Source organism: Pseudophryne corroboree, chromosome 6 (genome assembly GCF_028390025.1).
Source record: "Pseudophryne corroboree isolate aPseCor3 chromosome 6, aPseCor3.hap2, whole genome shotgun sequence".
Lineage (NCBI taxonomy): Eukaryota > Metazoa > Chordata > Amphibia > Anura > Myobatrachidae > Pseudophryne > Pseudophryne corroboree.
In genome coordinates this window covers 160,467,164-160,486,940 of record NC_086449.1, presented here as the reverse complement: position 1 = coordinate 160,486,940, position 19,777 = coordinate 160,467,164, and the positions used below count along the sequence as shown (strand labels likewise).

The 19,777-nt window shown below is 45.7% G+C and overlaps 1 protein-coding gene and 2 pseudogenes across 2 annotated transcripts in view; 2 read left to right on the top strand and 1 right to left on the bottom strand.

Moving 5' to 3' along the window:
• Positions 1–19,777, top strand: part of SLC23A2 (solute carrier family 23 member 2) — a 319,310-nt gene that overhangs the window by 193,412 nt on the left and 106,121 nt on the right. The gene's annotated exons all lie outside the window — the stretch shown is intronic.
• LOC134937525 (5S ribosomal RNA) lies at positions 976–1,095 on the bottom strand (annotated as a pseudogene).
• On the top strand, positions 1,570–1,689 carry LOC134937523 (5S ribosomal RNA; annotated as a pseudogene).

The window sequence follows — 19,777 nt, the reverse complement described above, 5'->3', positions numbered from 1 at the left end:
GTCCGCCGACCTACAGTCCACTGGGTTGTTGCCGGTGCCGAGTCTCCCGAGGGCCTCTCTGGGCCGCCGGATGCGGAGGTCCCGGTGTGATTGTGTGGCAGAGGAGATCAGCGGTGCCCAGAAGGGGGGGGACGGAGTCAGGCGAGGGAGATCACGCGGTGGGTCCCCGCACAGCGCATCGTACTCTCGGTGCACAGGTACCCAAGGGCAGGACCGGCTGGACGGGCAGGAGGCGAGACGGGAGGTAAGCTGGCTCAGTGGGATGGTAGCGGGGAGCGTTGTGGTCTCCTTACCTCCGGTCCGCAAGATGGCCGCCGGCAGTAGACAGGCGCGCCCGGCCGGTACACGGAGAGTCCCCCGTCGGCTGCAAGGCTCAGCAGCGGTCCCGCTGTGTGCACGGCCGGAGCCCAGGTCCCGGGAGTCGCGGGATAGGGGGGGAGAGCCGTCTCTCTGTGGAACTTCCGGGCCTTCACGCGGGGCTGGAGCCCAGATTCGGGTAAGCTCCAAACTCAAGGCCCCGGATCTTAGCTGTGGAGTAGGCCGCGGGTAGGAGAGTAACACAGCTGCCTCCAAATTAGGTCCCCTTATGCAGGGTATGATCCGCAGCCCCAGTATAGTAGTTTCGGGGTGTTCAGGGGGAATTACACCTGCAGAAATAATGGTTTTGTGCAGGCTTAAGCAGGAGCTCAGCAGGAACAGGACCTCTCTACACAGCGTCCAGGCCACGCCCCATGAACGTAAATTATTGATCATAAGTGATCACAATATCACAATTTACTAATTGCCGGAAATTAATAACCGTGGTACCAAAAATAATATAACATTACATATTATTCCTCATGTAGAATGTGACCATCATCTGTTCTGCATATATCCATTATGGATCATTTGGGTCGCAGAGAATTAAATCATTGGTCATGTAAAAAAGTATACCTTGTGGCATTGGTCTAGGTGACAATCTATTCGGGAGTCAATTTATTGCAGTACCAGGGTGTTCAAAGGTGGTCTCCCATCCTGTTACTGACCCGGCCTTTCACTGCTTAGCTTCCAAGGTCAGAAGAGATTGGGCATCTCCAGTGAGGTATGACCGCAAATATTGAACTCGCCTTTTTTAGTCACCTATGTGTTAGTAATGAAATTACTGTATGTCCACATTGGTAAATTATTTTAGAAATATGAGGCACAAGGCACAAATGCCAGAGGCACAAGGCACAAATGCCATACAACCTATGAGAAATAAATGCAAATAACCTGACTTGGTCACTGAGTGATATGTCAGGCACACAACAGAAGGTACAAGTCCCAAATGAGGATGCTGTGTGGTCTAGAATAATTTCTCTGCACAGTGATTTTTTCTACTCATCTGTGTACCTTCTGTTGTGTGCCTGACATATCACTCAGTGACCAAGTCAGGTTATTTGCATTTATTTCTCATAGGTTGTATGGCATTTGTGCCTTGTGCCTCTGGCATTTGTGCCTTGTGCCTCATATTTCTAAAATAATTTACCAATGTGGACATACAGTAATTTCATTACTAACACATAGGTGACTAAAAAAGGCGAGTTCAATATTTGCGGTCATACCTCACTGGAGATGCCCAATCTCTTCTGACCTTGGAAGCTAAGCAGTGAAAGGCCGGGTCAGTAACAGGATGGGAGACCACCTTTGAACACCCTGGTACTGCAATAAATTGACTCCCGAATAGATTGTCACCTAGACCAATGCCACAAGGTATACTTTTTTACATGACCAATGATTTAATTCTCTGCGACCCAAATGATCCATAATGGATATATGCAGAACAGATGATGGTCACATTCTACATGAGGAATAATATGTAATGTTATATTATTTTTGGTACCACGGTTATTAATTTCCGGCAATTAGTAAATTGTGATATTGTGATCACTTATGATCAATATTTTACGTTCATATGTTCGCGAGGCTAATTCACTCTTATATTTGTACTCCTTAAATTCAACTTGAAAATACTATCTAATAAAATCGATTTTACCAGTGATGTTATAACCTTAAACCTCTGAATTAGAGTGCTCCCAAAAAAGAGTCTACTTTCGACACCTCTCTGTTTGGTTATTTTTCTGTTAACCATTTTTTGACTCAAGGGAGCACCACTGACAGCAACAAGAATATGTACAGGGACTATAATTTTTCCAATTACATATGTTTGCTGTATTGAGAAGCAATTCAGGAATAATTCAGTTTTTCAGAGGTCATTATCTGTTCAAATATTGTACTTGTGCGGTTCCCAATACCCTTTTCTTTCATATTAATAGCAGCTATAAGGGAAAAATCACTGTATGTATAGTGTGAATCCCTACTTTATATATAGCGCTCTGGTGTGTGCTGGCATACTCTCTCTTTGTCTCCCCAAAGGACTTTGTGGGGTCCTGTCCTCAGTCAGAGCATTCCCTGTGTGTGTGCGTGTGTCGGTACGGCTGTGTCGACATGTTTGATGAGGAGGCTTATGTGGAGGCGGAGCAGGTGCCGATAAATGTGATGTCACCCCCTGCGGGGTCGACACCTGAGTGGATGGTTATGTGGAAGGAATTACGCGACAGTGTCAACTCCTTACATAAAAGGTTTGACGACATAGCAGATGTGGGACAGCCGGCTTCTCAGCCTGTGCCTGCCCAGACGTCTCAAAAGCCATCAGGGGCTCTAAAACGCCCGCTACCTCAGATGGCAGACACAGATGTCGACACGGATACTGACTCCAGTGTCGACGATGATGAGACTAGTGTACATTCCAATAGAGCCACCCGTTACATGATTACGGCAATGAAAAATGGGTTGCATATTTCTGATATTACCCCAGGTACCACAAAAAAGGGTATTATGTTTGGGGAGAAAAGACTACCAGTGGTTTTTCCCCCATCTGATGAATTAAATGAAGTGTGTGAAGAAGCGTGGGCTTCCCCCGATAAGAAACTGGTAATTTCTAAAAAGTTACTAATGGCGTACCCTTTCCCGCCAGAGGACAGGTCACGTTGGGAGACATCCCCTAGGGCGGATAAAGCGCTCACACGTCTGTCAAAAAAGGTGGCACTACAGTCTCCGGACACGGCCGCCCTAAAGGAGCCTGCAGATAGAAAGCAGGAGGCTATCCTGAAGTCTGTATATACACACTCAGGTATTATACTGAGACCGGCTATTGCTTCAGCATGGATGTGCAGTGCTGCAGCTGCGTGGTCAGATTCCCTGTCTGAAAACATTGATACCCTAGACAGGGACACTATATTGCTAACCGTAGAGCATATTAAAGACGCTGTCTTGTACATGAGAGATGCACAGAGGGATATTTGCCGGCTGGCATCTAAAATAAACGCAATGTCCATTTCTGCCAGGAGAGGATTGTGGACTCGGCAGTGGACAGGAGATGCAGATTCTAAAAGGCACATGGAAGTATTGCCTTACAAGGGTGAGGAGTTGTTTGGGGATGGTCTCTCGGACCTCGTTTCCACAGCGACAGCTGGGAAGTCAGCATTTTTACCCCATGTTCCCTCACAGCCAAAGAAAGCACTGTATTATCAGGTACAGTCCTTTCGGCCCCAGAAAGGCAAGCGGGTTAGAGGCGCGTCCTTTCTGCCCAGAGGCAGAGGTAGAGGGAAAAAGCTACAACATACAGCCAGTTCCCAGGAACAAAAGTCCTCCCCCGCTTCCTCTAAGTCCACCGCATGACGCTGGGGCTCCACAGGCGGAGCCAGGTACGGTGGGGGCCCGTCTCAAGAACTTCAGCGACCAGTGGGCTTGCTCACGGGTGGATCCCTGAATTCTACAAGTAGTATCTCAGGGGTACAAGCTGGAATTCGAGACGTCTCCCCCTCGCCGTTTCCTCAAATCTACCTTGCCGACAGCTCCCCCGGACAGGGAGGCAGTGCTGGAGGCGATTCACAAGCTGTATTCTCAGCACGTGATAATCAAGGTACCCCTCCTTCAACAAGGACGGGGTTACTATTCCACAATGTTTGTGGTGCCGAAACCGGACGGTTCGGTGAGACCCACTTTAAATTTAAAATCCTTGAACACTTATATAAGAAGGTTCAAGTTCAAGATGGAATCGCTCAGGGCGGTGATTGCAAGTCTGGACGAGGGGGATTACATGGTATCACTGGACATCAAGGATGCTTACCTGCATGTCCCCATTTACCCTCCTCACCAGGAGTACCTCAGATTTGTGGTACAGGACTGTCATTACCAATTCCAGACGTTGCCGTTTGGTCTGTCCACGGCACCGCGGGTATTTACCAAGGTAATGGCCGAAATGATGATACTCCTTCGGAGAAAGGGAGTTTTAATTATCCCGTACTTGGACGATCTCCTTATAAAGGCGAGGTCCAGGGAACAGTTGTTGATCGGTGTAGCACTAGCTCGGGAAGTGCTACAACAGCACGGCTGGATCCTGAATATTCCAAAGTCGCAGCTGGTTCCTACAAAGCCTCTACTGTTCCTGGGGATGGTTCTGGACACAGAACAGAAAAAAGTGTTTCTCCCGGAGGAGAAGGCCAAGGAGTTGTCATCTCTAGTCAGAGACCTCCTAAAACCAAAACAGGTGTCGGTGCACCACTGCACACGAGTCCTGGGAAAGATGGTGGCTTCTTACGAAGCAATTCCATTCGGAAGGTTCCATGCAAGGATCTTTTAGTGGGATCTGTTGGACAAGTGGTCCGGATCGCATCTTCAGATGCATCGGCTGATAACCCTGTCTCCAAGGACCAGGGTGTCGCTGTTGTGGTGGCTGCAGAGTGCTCATCTTCTAGAGGGCCGCAGATTCGGCATACAGGACTGGATCCTGGTGACCACGGATGCCAGCCTTCGAGGTTGGGGGGCAGTCACACAGGGAAGAAACTTCCAAGGACTATGGACAAGTCAGGAGACTTCCCTACACATAAATATTCTGGAACTAAGGGCCATTTACAATGCCCTAAGTCAGGCAAGACCCCTGCTTCAACGCCAGCCGGTGCTGATCCAGTCAGACAACATCACGGCGGTCGCCCATGTAAACCGTCAGGGCGGCACAAGAAGCAGGATGGCGATGGCAGAAGCCACAAGGATTCTCCGATGGGCGGAAAATCATGTGTTAGCACTGTCAGCAGTGTTCATTCCCGGAGTGGACAACTGGGAAGCAGACTTTCTCAGCAGACACGACCTCCACCCGGGAGAGTGGGGACTTCATCCAGAAGTCTTCCAAATGGTTGTACACCGGTGGGAAAGGCCACAGGTGGACATGATGGCGTCCCGCCTCAACAAAAAGCTAAAAAGATATTGCGCCAGGTCAAGGGACCCTCAGGCGATAGCTGTGGACGCTCTGGTAACACCGTGGGTGTACCAGTCGGTGTATGTGTTCCCTCCTCTGCCTCTCATTCCCAAGGTACTGAGAATAATAAGAAGGAGGGGAGTAAGAACTATACTCATTGTTCCGGATTGGCCAAGAAGAGCTTGGTACCCAGAACTTCAAGAAATGATCTCAGAGGACCCATGGCCTCTGCCGCTCAGACAGGACCTGCTGCAGCAGGGGCCCTGTCTGTTCCAAGACTTACCGCGGCTGCGTTTGACGGCATGGCGGTTGAACGCCGGATCCTGAAGGAAAAGGGCATTCCGGAGGAAGTTATCCCTACGCTAATTAAAGCTAGGAAAGAAGTGACCGCAAACCATTATCACCGCTTATGGCGGAAATATGTTGCGTGGTGCGAGGCCAGGAAGGCCCCAATGGAGGAATTTCAGCTAGGTCGATTTCTGCACTTCCTACAGTCAGGGGTGACTATGGGCCTAAAATTGGGTTCCATTAAGGTCCAGATTTCGGCTCTATCGATTTTCTTCCAAAAAGAACTGGCTTCACTACCTGAAGTTCAGACATTTGTTAAGGGAGTGCTGCATATTCAGCCCCCTTTTGTGCCCCCAGTGGCACCTTGGGATCTCAACGTGGTGTTGGATTTCCTAAAGTCGCATTGGTTTGAACCACTTAAAACCGTGGAACTAAAATATCTCACGTGGATAGTGGTCATGCTGTTGGCCTTGGCTTCGGCCAGGCGTGTGTCAGAATTGGCGGCTTTGTCTTGTAAAAGCCCTTATCTGATTTTCCATATGGATAGGGCGGAATTGAGGACTCGTCCCCAATTTCTCCCAAAGGTTGTTTCAGCGTTTCATTTGAACCAGCCTATTGTGGTGCCTGCGGCTACTCGTGACTTGGAGGACTCCAAGTTGCTGGACGTAGTCCGGGCCCTAAAAATCTATGTTTCCAGGACAGCTGGAGTCAGAAAGACTGACTCGCTATTTATCCTGCATGCGCCCAACAAGTTGGGTGCGCCTGCTTCAAGACTATTGCTCGCTGGATCTGTAGCACGATTCAACTTGCTGGACTGCCGCATCCTAAATCTGTAAAAGCCCATTCCACGAGGAAGGTGGGCTCTTCTTGGGCGGCTGCCCGAGGGGTCTCGGCTTTACAACTTTGCCGAGCAGCTACTTGGTCGGGGTCAAACACATTTGCTAAATTCTACAAGTTTGATACCCTGGCTGAGGAGGACCTAGAGTTCGCTCATTCGGTGCTGCAGAGTCATCCGCACTCTCCCGCCTGTTTGGGAGCTTTGGTATAATCCCCATGGTCCTTACGGGGTTCCCAGCATCCACTAGGACGTCAGAGAAAATAAGATTTTGCTCACCGGTAAATCTATTTCTCGTAGTCCGTAGTGGATGCTGGGCGCCCGTCCCAAGTGCGGATTCTCTGCAATACTTGTATATAGTTATTGTTTAACTAAAGGGTTATTGTTGAGCCATCTGTTGAGAGGTTCAGTTATATTTCATACTGTTAACTGGGTATAGTATCACGAGTTATACGGTGTGATTGGTGTGGCTGGTATGAGTCTTACCCGGGATTCAAAATCCTTTCCTTCTTGTGTCAGCTCTTCCGGGCACAGTATCCTAACTGAGGTCTGGAGGAGGGTCATAGAGGGAGGAGCCAGTGCACACCAGGTAGTCCTAAAGCTTTCTTTAGTTGTGCCCAGTCTCCTGCGGAGCCGCTATTCCCCATGGTCCTTACGAAGTTCCCAGCATCCACTACGGACTACGAGAAATAGATTTACCGGTGAGTAAAATCTTATTTTTTCTTTTTTTGAACCTTTTCATACTTAACGATCCACGTGGACTACGATTGGAACGGTAAAGTGTGCCGAGCGAAGCGGTAGCGGAGCGAAGGCACCATGCCCGAAGCATGGCGAGCGAAGCAGTGCACTAATTGGGGTTCCCGGTCACTCTACGAAGAAAACGACACCAAAAAAACCATAAAAAACTCATGTCGACCTTTTTCCATGTCTACCTTGTTCCTGTCGACCTTTTGTCCATGTTGACATTTTGTCCATGTCGACCTAAGGTGTGTCGACCAATTGGCGTCGACCTAAGGTGTGTTGACCTTTGTGCTGTCGACCCTCAGTCCCAGACCCGGTGGAATTAATACTCTATCTCTGTTTACCCACGGGGGTTATTTTACCTATGTTTTCATCTCTAGCCAGTTAAGGAGGACATTGTTGTACAATGGATAGATTACAATAATGTGTGGCAAGGTTGGCACTGCATCTGTAACACGTCTAATGGGTGGCTTACCGTGCGTGTTCACAAAGTAACCCTTCCCTGCCCGCAGCATGTTTGCTGCAATAAATAATAATGCGTACACTTATCAGCAGATCCATATATTAATGACTGTACTGTATGTAACGGCGCTCAACAACCATCTGATAACTAATTACGGATCGGTACACAGGTCATTGTGCATAAAATCATGATAACCCATAGCAACCATCTACCATCACTATCATCCCCATCATTATCATCACCGTCAACCTTCTAACCATTTAGTTTTGCAGCTGATGCCTTGTTGCTATGGCGTACAGTGTATTTTACTTGCATACTAGTTCACTTAGAGTAGTAGATGTTACTGTGCCATTTTATGGTGCATTAGTTTTACTTCCGCGCCCCTTAGTAATGTAGCTACACCAGTGATGGTGAGGTAGCCCTTGCCGGCTATGGCCCCCAGGAAGTTTTCTTCAGCTTGTTCCACTTCTTTCAAATGCTTGCTGATGTTATTGCAGTAACAGATGATCTCTTACAGATGATCTCTTTGATTGATTGAATGAATGCAGAGCTTTAATTTCTGACCTAGATTACGGGTAATTTTGTAAAAGCCACCAGAGCGCCTGAAGTCTTAGTTACTTCTATAGTATAATTGCTGCTGATCAGCTCTGGGGTTTCTTGTTAGCACACTCTCTTCCACTTCTAGGTTTTTAGTCTTTCTGCCTTCCCGCTGGATATTTGTTTCATTACTGTGTTGTAAGAGGCGTGCATCCTGCTGTGATAAAACAGACAGCTATAAAAAAGAAATAAAAAAATAGTGCCTCAACTTAAATTAGAAGTGGCTGCAACATTTTCTCAGGGAATGCTGCACACCACATCCCTCTGGGAAGCCCGTACAGTGTAGCTGATGTGTATGGCTAGAATAGAGTAGTAACTGCTATGTTTTGTCTCCCTGTACTGTCCTTTGTATGGCGCTGCGAAACACGTGGCGCCTTATAAATAAAATGTAATAATAATAATATGTGCTACTAATCATCAGCTACTGGGGTATGAAGGATCAGAAAGGCCAAAACGTGTTGGAACATACAGTAGGGGGCACATTTTTTTTTTCTTCAGAATTATACAAAATCTCCTATGAATAACTCGGTGTGGATCATTAAGTCGACCACTATTGGTTGACAGTGACTAGGTCGACACCTCAAATAGGTTGACGCGGTCAGTAGGGCGACATGAACATGGTCGACATGAGTTGGTGTTGTTTTCTTTGTAAAGTGACCGGGAACCCCAATTAGAGCACCGTGTCCCCACGCTCGGCACAGGTTTCCGCTCCCAATTGTAGTCCATGTGGATCGTAAAGTATGAAAAAGTGAAAAATTCATGTCAACCTTTTTCCATGGCGACCTATAGACCCTGTCAACCTAATGCATGTCGACCAATAGTGGTCAACCTAATGGCTGTCTAGCTAAAGACCGGATACCGAATAACTGGAGAACGTTAGCACAGGTATAAGACGACATTTGATTAGTGGACTGTGGGCTTGATTCAGACTTGCACATAAAGCGTTGACAATTGAGTCCACTTTTGCTCTTAAATGCAGATCTCCGCCTGTATTCAGTGTCAGTAGCATCTATGGGCACCCCCATCCATACCCTGGTGAGGGTAGCCATCAGCAGCAGCATTCACCAGCTCTGTGCCTGGTGCAAGAGATCTGTTTGAATTAGATGGATATCTGCATATGCTCACCTCTGAATAACACGCTCACGGGATACCTAGCCTACTTGCGAATGCACCGCTTGCAGCCTGGTCACACCCACTCAGCTGCAAGTGGCGATACAGAGCGCTTCATAGGACTCTTAGTTGCCTATAATTACTCTAAGTTGCGGCTGCAGGCTCTGATACATGCACCGTTTGCTACAAATCACAAGATATACTATGTTGAAAAAAGTGATTGGACGCTGGCAGCAAATAGATCAGTGAGATTTTATGGACCTCAGTACTTTGCAGGTACACCACGTGCAGTGATTACTGCAGACACGCTTCTTGGCAAACTGTCCACAAGCTCCTGGACAACAGCAGGCGGTATGTTTTGCCATTCTATGTTAAGTACAGTGACCAACTGCGGCACTGAAGATCGAGTTGGCCTAGAACGCATCCGTCGCTCCAGTTCGTCTGGACTCTGAGCAGGCCAGTCCATCCAAGTTACTTTTTTCTTGAAACATGACAGGTTAGTCCTGATAAAAACATTTGTCATTCCGTATAACTGCCACAATGTAGTGAGCACAGTGTTATCTAGAATATCTCTATACTTCTCTGAGTTACTGTGACCATGCTGTACAACAAGTGGACCCATGCCAAACCAGATGAAAACATCCACACAGCATGACACAACACCTCCATGCTTTACTGTAGATACTGTACACTCTGACATCAGACATCTGATCTGAAAAGTGTAAACCATGATTTGTCACTACATAACGCTCGTCGCCATTGTATCCAGTTTTTGCGCTCTTTACACCATCGTAAGCGCTAGGCTGCATTCTTCTTGGTGATTAGGGATTTATGAGCAGCTGCTCACCCTTAATATCTAAGTGCATGAGCCTCCCTGTGAAGTGTTCTAGTCGAAACTCTCTGGTACCTGGATTGAAGTTTCGGGGGTCTTCCAGGGTGAGGTGCATTACTGCAATGACCCTTCTTCTTCCACGCATGAATGATAAAAGACACAGTGGATTTGGGAACCTTCCTAACCTCAGCAATGCTTCTCATACCTCCGATTGAGCAGCCTACAATGAGCCTCTTTTTAAACTCTATCTCCTTCCGGCAAGCCGTTTAGTTAACAAGTGATCTAATCAGTGCCCCTCTACCCATTTTATACCTTCACAAACATGTCTGCTGCAGGACTACACCATTTCGTTTGCGCAGGGGTGTCCAATTAATTTTTGTCTACATAATGTTTTTTCCGAAGACTGTATTGCGTGCAACTCTGAGCCTGGCCCACTGCGAGATCTTAATGTTATATTGCTCTGTGAAAGTCTGACAGCTCTGCCTGAAGCATTTGTATTCCTCTATGGGAGAATGGCCAAGTTGGCTGCATCCTGGGAATAAGGTTATATAATGGCTGGGTAAATTATAGCTTACATCCACATTGTGTGGAGACTTGATTTTGTCTCTTAAAATTCTTTAGAGATTACATTTCCATACTATTTCTGAATCCACCTGATCCACATAATACCGGATTTAGTGCACATTTGAGATCTGGCACTGGTGTGGTCACTTTGGCAGGAACATGTATTGTTTTAGGCTCTACAGTCTTTGACCAGATTGCAAAGTTTAAGGTCACGGTCAGGTGGGCTCATATCCAAACCTTGTTTCTGCATTAATATGACAGGCATGTAAGCTAGAAAAGCCACGGGTAATCCTTATTTAAATAGTTCTCAGATCTTTGCTCAAACTCTGTGAACTTGGAATAATCCGGTTTGGGGGATGCGGGGTATTCCACTTTAACGGATCAGGGAGCAGATTCCTCATTAAACTAGATAATATACATATTTTACTTATTACAGGCATTTATGTTTAATAAATACAGATAATATCCACACCTTTTATGCAGCTGCAGCACATAATGCAAACCACTAGGGTGACGGCAGCATAACCGATCTGATTTATATTAAGAATTTACTGTATGCTGGGTACACACCAGGACGATTCTAGGTATGATTGCATGATTCCGATACATTAGATCGATATATCGTTAGTAAAAGCGCAAATTGCGCACCTTTTTCACTAACGATACGATGTGCGGTACCGCGGGTTGTTTGTCATATCTTTAGATCTTCCTTGCTGCAAGGAAGATCTGAAGCTATTGTTAACGACCGCATGCCCCTGGATGTGGCCACTCTTTTGCAAAATCTTTTAAGTTCTATCTTTTGTGTATTGCAATCGTTAACGACACCACTCATCTGTGAGTCGTTCTGGTGTGTACCCAGCATTAAGTAACATTCTTCCCATCTGTCCCAATTGCTGCTGGACAGTCCCAATTTTACAGCTCCATCCCTACGTTTGGGACAGCTGCCTCCTGATTGATCTGTTATGGGGAGGTGGCAAAAAAACACAATGCAACTGTTTTGGGGCTGTGTCTCATCTTACAACTGTGATCCTGTATGCACAAAACATGGCGTCAACCCCTCAATTCCTACGCCCATTCTGCGAGACCATAAGGTTACTCAGAGTTGATTTGAAGGGCCTACGACCACCGCTGCCCTATTTGTACGCAGTTGCTTGGATCTGCGAAGCTGCCGGTAGGCACATCCGCTATGTACAGGATCACAGCTGTGAATCATTGGCATATATCCCTAAATCAGGGCCTGCAGTAAATCAGCAAACGATGAAGTTGCGAGGTAAGACTACATATTTACTTGTATAGGTCAGTGGTTCCCAAATGTCATCCTCAAGGCAGTCCAGGTTTTAGTGCTATCCCTGCTTGTGCACAGATGGTATAATCAAACTGACTGAAGTACTAATTAAGTCACCTGTGACTAAGCATGGATATCCTTAAATCCTGGACTGTTGGGGTGCCTTGACGACCGCTTCTGGGGGGGCTGCTGAGTGTGACAGGTGGAGAAACGCGTTACGTGGAAACCTGCATGTATCAGGTGTCCGCACTAGTGTTGCCCCCCACCCGCTAATGTCCTGAAGGACCATCTCTAGTGGGACAGTTGCCTATCACCATCCAGTGAACAAGTAAAGGATCTGCTGAGGCCTCATGTGTCTGTGAACAAGAGACTTGAGTCTGGGAAGGCTCACATTATTTACTGGAAGCGGCTGGTGTTATCTAAGAGCCAATTGCTATTAGCCATCAGGTAACTCCTCACTATAGAAGGTGAGGGAAACTCTGCCTCTTTATTGGTATTTATGAACACAGCCTTTAAATATAATTGGACAGCCTAGTTATTGTTATTCCACCGCCATAACTTTCAAAGGGGACAGATATAACTGGACGTTGGCCTAGTTACAGATTGACTTTAATGAAATAACAGCTCACAGACTAATTACATTTATTGGAGCGATTTAATCCATCTTGAGCATCTGTTTTAACTCTCCAACTGAGGCCAGTCTGGAGTAAGTGTAACTCTTACTGCTGATGTGACCAATTGGATCTTTCCCTATGGGGATAACATCTATATATTTACACAAACCACTTAAGTGTCCCAGCTTGAAGACTGTAAAAGAAAGGGCCCTAACGTGTGCACTTAGGTACAACAGTGACTAGTCATGTAGAGACCAGCTATTATACTGCAGTATGATTTATATTATTCATAATCTTTGTGACTATATACAATTTGTGGTTAACCACTATAGTAGTGAAACGTGGAGAGAGGGTGAACCCCCCTGGTCATCTATATTTAAACCTTTGAATATATGTACTTTAATTGAATTGCTCAATAAAATTGTTATTGTACTGACAACTCATGAGGGTCGAAGGAGAGATGCCAGGCTATTTAGCTTCCTTCCGCCCGGTGCTCGGGTTCCCTATAATTAAGCTGTAATGCGAAACGGTCGTTACGCAGAGCGGCACACGCCCAAACATGTACGCTATTTTAATAGCTATACCACTGTTAATATGGGTGATCAGCCATTATAAATGTATAAATGTTTGTGTGCTTATGATGTATTTCATGTGTAATTAGTATTAACATCAGAGACGAGCCAGTGACTGATAACCGTGAACAGCGGGATTTACACACTATAGAAGCTCATTTATATATAATATAGCCGGGTGCACGTGGAGGCCCCGGAGAGAGCTGTATACACTAGGATAAAATGCTATGTGATATATGATAAGTGAAATCTGTGTAAGCAGGAGATCGCCAGCGAGTTACTGCTATCCGGCCAGGCTATTCGAAACACTCCCAGCTAGGACTGGATACTTACTGACGGCGAGCGCTGAGAGGCACGTTATCATCGCCGGGCATATAACAGCGTGCTTATGAATGATTATCATATTATATTCTTTGCATGATCATTAATATTATATTGTGCTGAATCAGGCTAATTAATATACTATCAGGCGGGATATACATACAGCCGGCGTTGAGAGACGCAGCACTACATAGCATTGCTGGTTATTTGATAGTGATTATACCCGCGAGTAGCGGGATTCATATACTATAGAAATTCATTGATATATAACACAGCCGGGTGCACATGGAGGCCCCGGAGAGAGAGATATATACTAAGAGAAACATGCTATGTGATATATGAGAAGTGAAATCTATATTAAAAACATCAGGAGACCGCCAGCGGTGATCAGCAGGTTACTGCTTCGGACACACTCCCAGCTAGGACTGGATACTTTCTGACGGTGAGCGCTGAGAGGCATGTTATTATATATCATCGCCGGACATGTGACTGTGTGCTTATGAATGATTATCATATCATATTCTTTATATGATCATTAATATTATATTGTGCCGAGTCAGGCTAATTAATATACCATCAGGTGGGACATACATAAGTGGACTCCGAATACTCATTGACAGCCGGCGGTGAAAGACGCGGCACTACATAGCATTGCTGGTTATTTGATAGCGATTGTACTTTATACCATCATAGTAAAATGTATGTGATATCATTAACTAACTGTGCCTAGTTTGGGTTTTTTATATACTATCTGGTCGGATACATGTTAGGTGATATCCGCCAGTCACTGACGGATAGCGCCGGGAGGCTCAGCATAATATTATATGGTTGGCCATGTGACTAAATATATACATATAAAACACCATTATTGCCAACTATTTATGTGATCATTCAGACTATATTACCAGAGAGCTATAGTTGTGTTGATACATATTAATTCATGTGATATAATATACAGGTTGAGTATCCCTTATCCAAAATGCTTGGGACCAGAAGTATTTTAAATATCGGATTTTTCCGTATTTTGGAATAATTGCATCATGGCGATGCAACCTAAATCTAAGCACAGAATGCATTTTTGTTACATATACACCTTATACATACAGCCTGAAGGTCATTTTAGCCAATATTTTTAATAACTTTGTGCATTAAACAAAGTGTGTGTACATTCACATAATTCATTTATATTTCATATACACCTTATACACACAGCCTGAAGGTCATTTAATACAATATTTTTAATAACTTTGTGCATTAAACAAAGTTTGTGTACAATAAGCCATCAGAAAACAAAGGTTTCACTATCTCACTCAAAAAATTCTGTATTTCAGAATATTTGGATATGGGATACTCAACCTGTAATAAGTATTAAATATAATTATAATATCATTGAGCTCAAAAGGCTCTGTCTAATATCAAACAATTTGTGTACCTATATTAATATTATCTGACTGACAATATACAGTACAGTATATTGAATATCTAATTTTAATTATAGATACATTTACTATTGCAGAAATGGGTATAAATTTTGCCTTTGTCATAAAGGATGTATTTGGATAAGTGATGTGCACACCTACAATACAACGTTTATATGACATTTAATGACAGGCATGATAAGGAATAGTGAGTCTATTCCATACTAATAGACAATATATCAGTTTAGAACTGATACAGTTATATCCTTGCTAGCAATTTGAAACTGTTACAGTAGTGAGTTTGTATGCTCTACTTTAGCAACATATGAGATACACTCCAACTTGGGAAAATAAATACTAAGCACACAATTACAGTGGTTCAGCCTTTTATTATCACTTTTAATTTGCACACTAAGGGCCTAATTCAGAGTTGATCGCAGCAGCAGATTTGTTAGCAGTTGTGCAAAACCATGTGCACTGCAGTGGGGACAGATATAACATGTGCAGAGAGAGTTAGATTTGGGTGGGGTGTGTTCAAACTGACATCTAAATTGCAGTGTAAAAATAAAGCAGCCAGTATTTACCCTGCAGAGTAAAAATTAACCAACCCAAATCTAGCACACTCTGCAAATGTTTTATCTGCCACACCTGCAGTGCACATGGTTTTGCCCAACTGCTAACAAATTTGCTGCTGCGATCAACTCTGAATTACCCCCTAAGTCACTTTCACTTTTTCACTTGCACATATTTCGCTATCTATTAACAAATACGTAATAAAAAGTTATATTTTAACAAATCAGTGGAATCTACCTAATAGGATGATGACTTAAAGTAATTTTATAAGTGTATTAGTCCGTGTGTGCCCTAATTAAGGAATACTTTTCTCTTTTGGTTATCACCCTGATAAGTATACAGGCAGGGTTCAGATACTTTTTACACAGTGTGGCTCTAGATCAGAATATCTGCATTAGCCTTTTCATTACACTGCTGTAATTAAGATCAAAACTGTTATTGACACACCTGTTCAATATACAGGCGGAGTTCACATCAGTATAAGTCCTTTGCTCCTACACTGTGGGGTTCTTATAGGTTTTTACTTACCTTGTTGTTTACTTAGGCGGGGTTCACATCAGGCTAGGTGTAATATAGATCTATCTATCTATCTGTCTGTCTATCTATCTATCTATCTATCTATCTATCTATCTATCTATCTATCTATCTATCTATCTATCTATCGGGCCCCATACACTTATACAAAATGACGTCCGTCATGTCGTATAAGATTTCCTCCAACCTCCCGGCAGCCTCCCCGTTGGCAGGGTAGTATTAGATATATCGTTTGCAGGTTTTTTTTTTGCATACAATGTATCTTTTGCTCTCCCATCCATCACTGCGGGATCCGACATATCACGAGTGCAGCACTTGTGATATGTCGGATCTAGGTGATCCGATCCGATGCGCATTCCAATGTGCACACGGGAATGCGGATCGGGGGAAAAGCACACCGAAAATGCCCGATTTCACCCAATATATCAGGCCTAATGCCTGAATTGGTCTGAAATCGGGCATTATCGTTCTAGTGTATGGGGCCCTTATCTTTCCAGAGTGCAGGATTGTTTATCTGTATTGCTGTTTACAGACATTGTTTACGCAATCGCAAGTATACCAGACAAATCTGCTTAAGGGAAGGCAGGTTCAGCTGTTTATTTTGCTTGTTCACAATGTGGTGCAAAACTTTCCAAAGGTAGCATGGATCCAGGTACCCTCTGTGCAGTGTACTCCAGGATGCCCTCTACAGAGCAGTCTGGGGGATCCACAGATCAGTCTATGCCCCTGTGGGCCAGGAACATGGCAGATGCCATAGCTGATTTACGACAATCCCAATCAGGATCTGTCTCAGGGGAGGAGTCAGAAGAGCCACCATGGGCCAGAAGCATGGGCAAGTGTCTCTCAGACTTAGCTCCATCTTTGACTAATATTGTAACCTCTACGGTCCTAAACCTACTAAGCGGTTACAGTCGCCTCCCACTATAATGTGCTCAGGTGAGGAACAGATGTTCCTTTAGAGGAAAGTGAAGTAGATGCTGATTGGGAGGACACGTCTATTTCTCTAACGTCCTAGTGGATGCTGGGAACTCTGTAAGGACCATGGGGAATAGCGGGCTCCAAAGGAGGCTGGGCACTCTAGAAAGATTTAGGACTACCTGGTGTGCACTGGCACCTCCCACTATGACCCTCCTCCAAGCCTCAGTTAGATTTCGTGCCCGGCCGAGGTTGGATGCACACTAGGGGCTCTCCTGAGCCCTTAGAAAGAAAGTATAATTTTAGGTTTTTTATTTTCAGTGAGACCTGCTGGCAACAGGCTCACTGCAGCGAGGGACTAAGGGGAGAAGAAGCGAACTCGCCTGCTTGCAGCCGGATTGGGCTTCTTAGGCTACTGGACACCATTAGCTCCAGAGGGATCGACCGCAGGCCCAGTCCTTGGTGTTCGGTCCCGGAGCCGCGCCGCCGTCCCCCTTACAGAGCCAGAAGCAAGAAGAGGTCCGGAAAAACGGCGGCAGAAGACATCAGTCTTCACCAAGGTAGCGCACAGCACTGCAGCTGTGCGCCATTGCTCCTCATGCACACTTCACACTCCGGTCACTGAGGGTGCAGGGCGCTTGGGAGGGGGCGCCCTGAGCTGCAATAAAAACACCTTGGCTGGCAAAAATACCACAATATATAGCCCTAGAGGCTATATATGTGGTAAATTCCCCTGCCAGAATCCAGAAAAAAGCGGGAGAATAGGCCGCGGAAAAGGGGCGGAGCTATCTCCCTCAGACACACTGGCGCCATTTCTCCTTCACAGATCCGCTGGAAGGAAGCTCCCTGGCTCTCCCCTGCAGTCTACACTTCAGAACAGGGTAAAAACAGAGAGGGGGGGGACTAAATTTGGGTGCAATACATATATAATATAAAAAGCAGCTATAGGGGACATAACTTAGTTAGTCCCTGCATTATATAGCGCTCTGGTGTGTGCTGGCATACTCTCACTCTGTCCCCCCAAAGGGCTTTTGTGGGTCCTGTCCTCATTCGGAGCATTCCTTGTGTGTGTGCGGTGTGTCGGTACGGCTGTGTCGACATGTTTGATGAGGATAATGATGTGGAGGCAGAGCAGATGCCTTTAGAAGGGATGTCACCCCCTGCGGGGCAGACACCTGAGTGGATGGGCTTATGGAAAGTAATGAGTGCACGTATAGACTCCTTATATAAGAAAATCGACGACATGCCAAATGTGGGACAGCCGACTTCTCAGCTCGTGCCTGCCCAGGCGTCGCATGGGTCGTCAGGGGCTCTAAAACGCCCGCTACCTCAAGCAGACCCAGATGTCGACACGGATACTGACACCAGTGTCGACGACGATGAGTCAAACCTGATGCCCACTAAGGCCATTCACTGTATGATTGAGGCAATGAAAGAGATGTTAAACATTTCTGATATAACTACTGGTACCACTAAAAAGGGTATTATGTTTGGAGAGAAAAAACTACCCGTAGTTTTTCCCCCATCAGATGAATTAAATGAAGTGTGTGAAGAAGCGTGGGCTTTCCCTGATAAAAAATTGGTAATTCCTAAGAAGGTACTAATGGCGTTCCCTTTCCCGCCAGAGGATAGGTCACGTTGGGAAACACCCCCTAGAGTGGATAAAGCGCTCACACGTTTTTCTAAAAAGGTGGCACTACCGTCTCCGGATACGGCCGCCCTCAAGGAACCTGCTGATAGAAAGCAGGAGGCGATCCTGAAGTCTGTATATACACACACAGGCATTATACTTAGGCCAGCTATTGCGTCAGCTTGGATGTGCAGTGCTGCCGCTGCGTGGTCAGATAAACTGTCAGAAAATATTGACACATTAGACAGAGACACGATCCTGTTAACCATAGACCGTATAAAAGACTCAGTCTTATATATGAGAGATGCACAAAGGGAAATCTGCCGATTGGCATCTAAAGTAAGTGCATTGTCCATTTCTGCTAGGAGAGGCTTATGGACTCGCCAGTGGACAGGAGATGCAGATTTAAAAAAGCACATGGAAGTGTTACCATATAAGGGTGAGGAATTATTTGGGGATGGTCTCTCGGACCTAGTTTCCACAGCAACGTCTGGGAAGTCAGCATTTTTACCCCATGTCCCCTCACAGCCTAAGAAGGCACCGTTTTATCAGGTTCAGTCCTTTCGGACCCAGAAAAACAGGCGTGGAAAAGGCGGGTCCTTTCTGTCCAGAGGCAGAGGTAGGGGAAAAAGACTGCAACAAACAGCAGGTTCCCAGGAGCAAAAGTCCTCCCCCGCTTCTTCTTCCAAGTCCGCCGCATGACGGTGGGGCTCCACAGGCGGAGCCAGGTACGGTGGGGGGCCGCCTCAAGAATTTCAGCGATCAGTGGGCTCGCTCACAGGTGGATCCCTGGATCCTTCAAATAGTATCTCAGGGGTACAAACTGGAATTCGAGGCGTCTCCACCCCAGCGGTTCCTAAAATCTGACTTGCCGATTGCTCCCTCAGACAGGGAGGCGGTGCTAGCGGCAATTCACAAGCTGTATTCCCAGCAGGTGATAATCACGGTACCCCTACTTCAACAAGGCCGGGGTTACTATTTCACACTATTTGTGGTACCGAAACCGGACGGTTCGGTGAGACCCATTTTAAATTTGAAATCCTTGAACACATACATAAAAAAATTCAAGTTCAAGATGGAATCGCTCAGGGCGGTTATTGCGAGCCTGGACGAGGGGGATTACATGGTATCCCTGGACATCAAGGATGCTTACTTGCATGTCCCCATTTACCATCCTCACCAGGAGTACCTCAGATTTGTGGTACAGGAT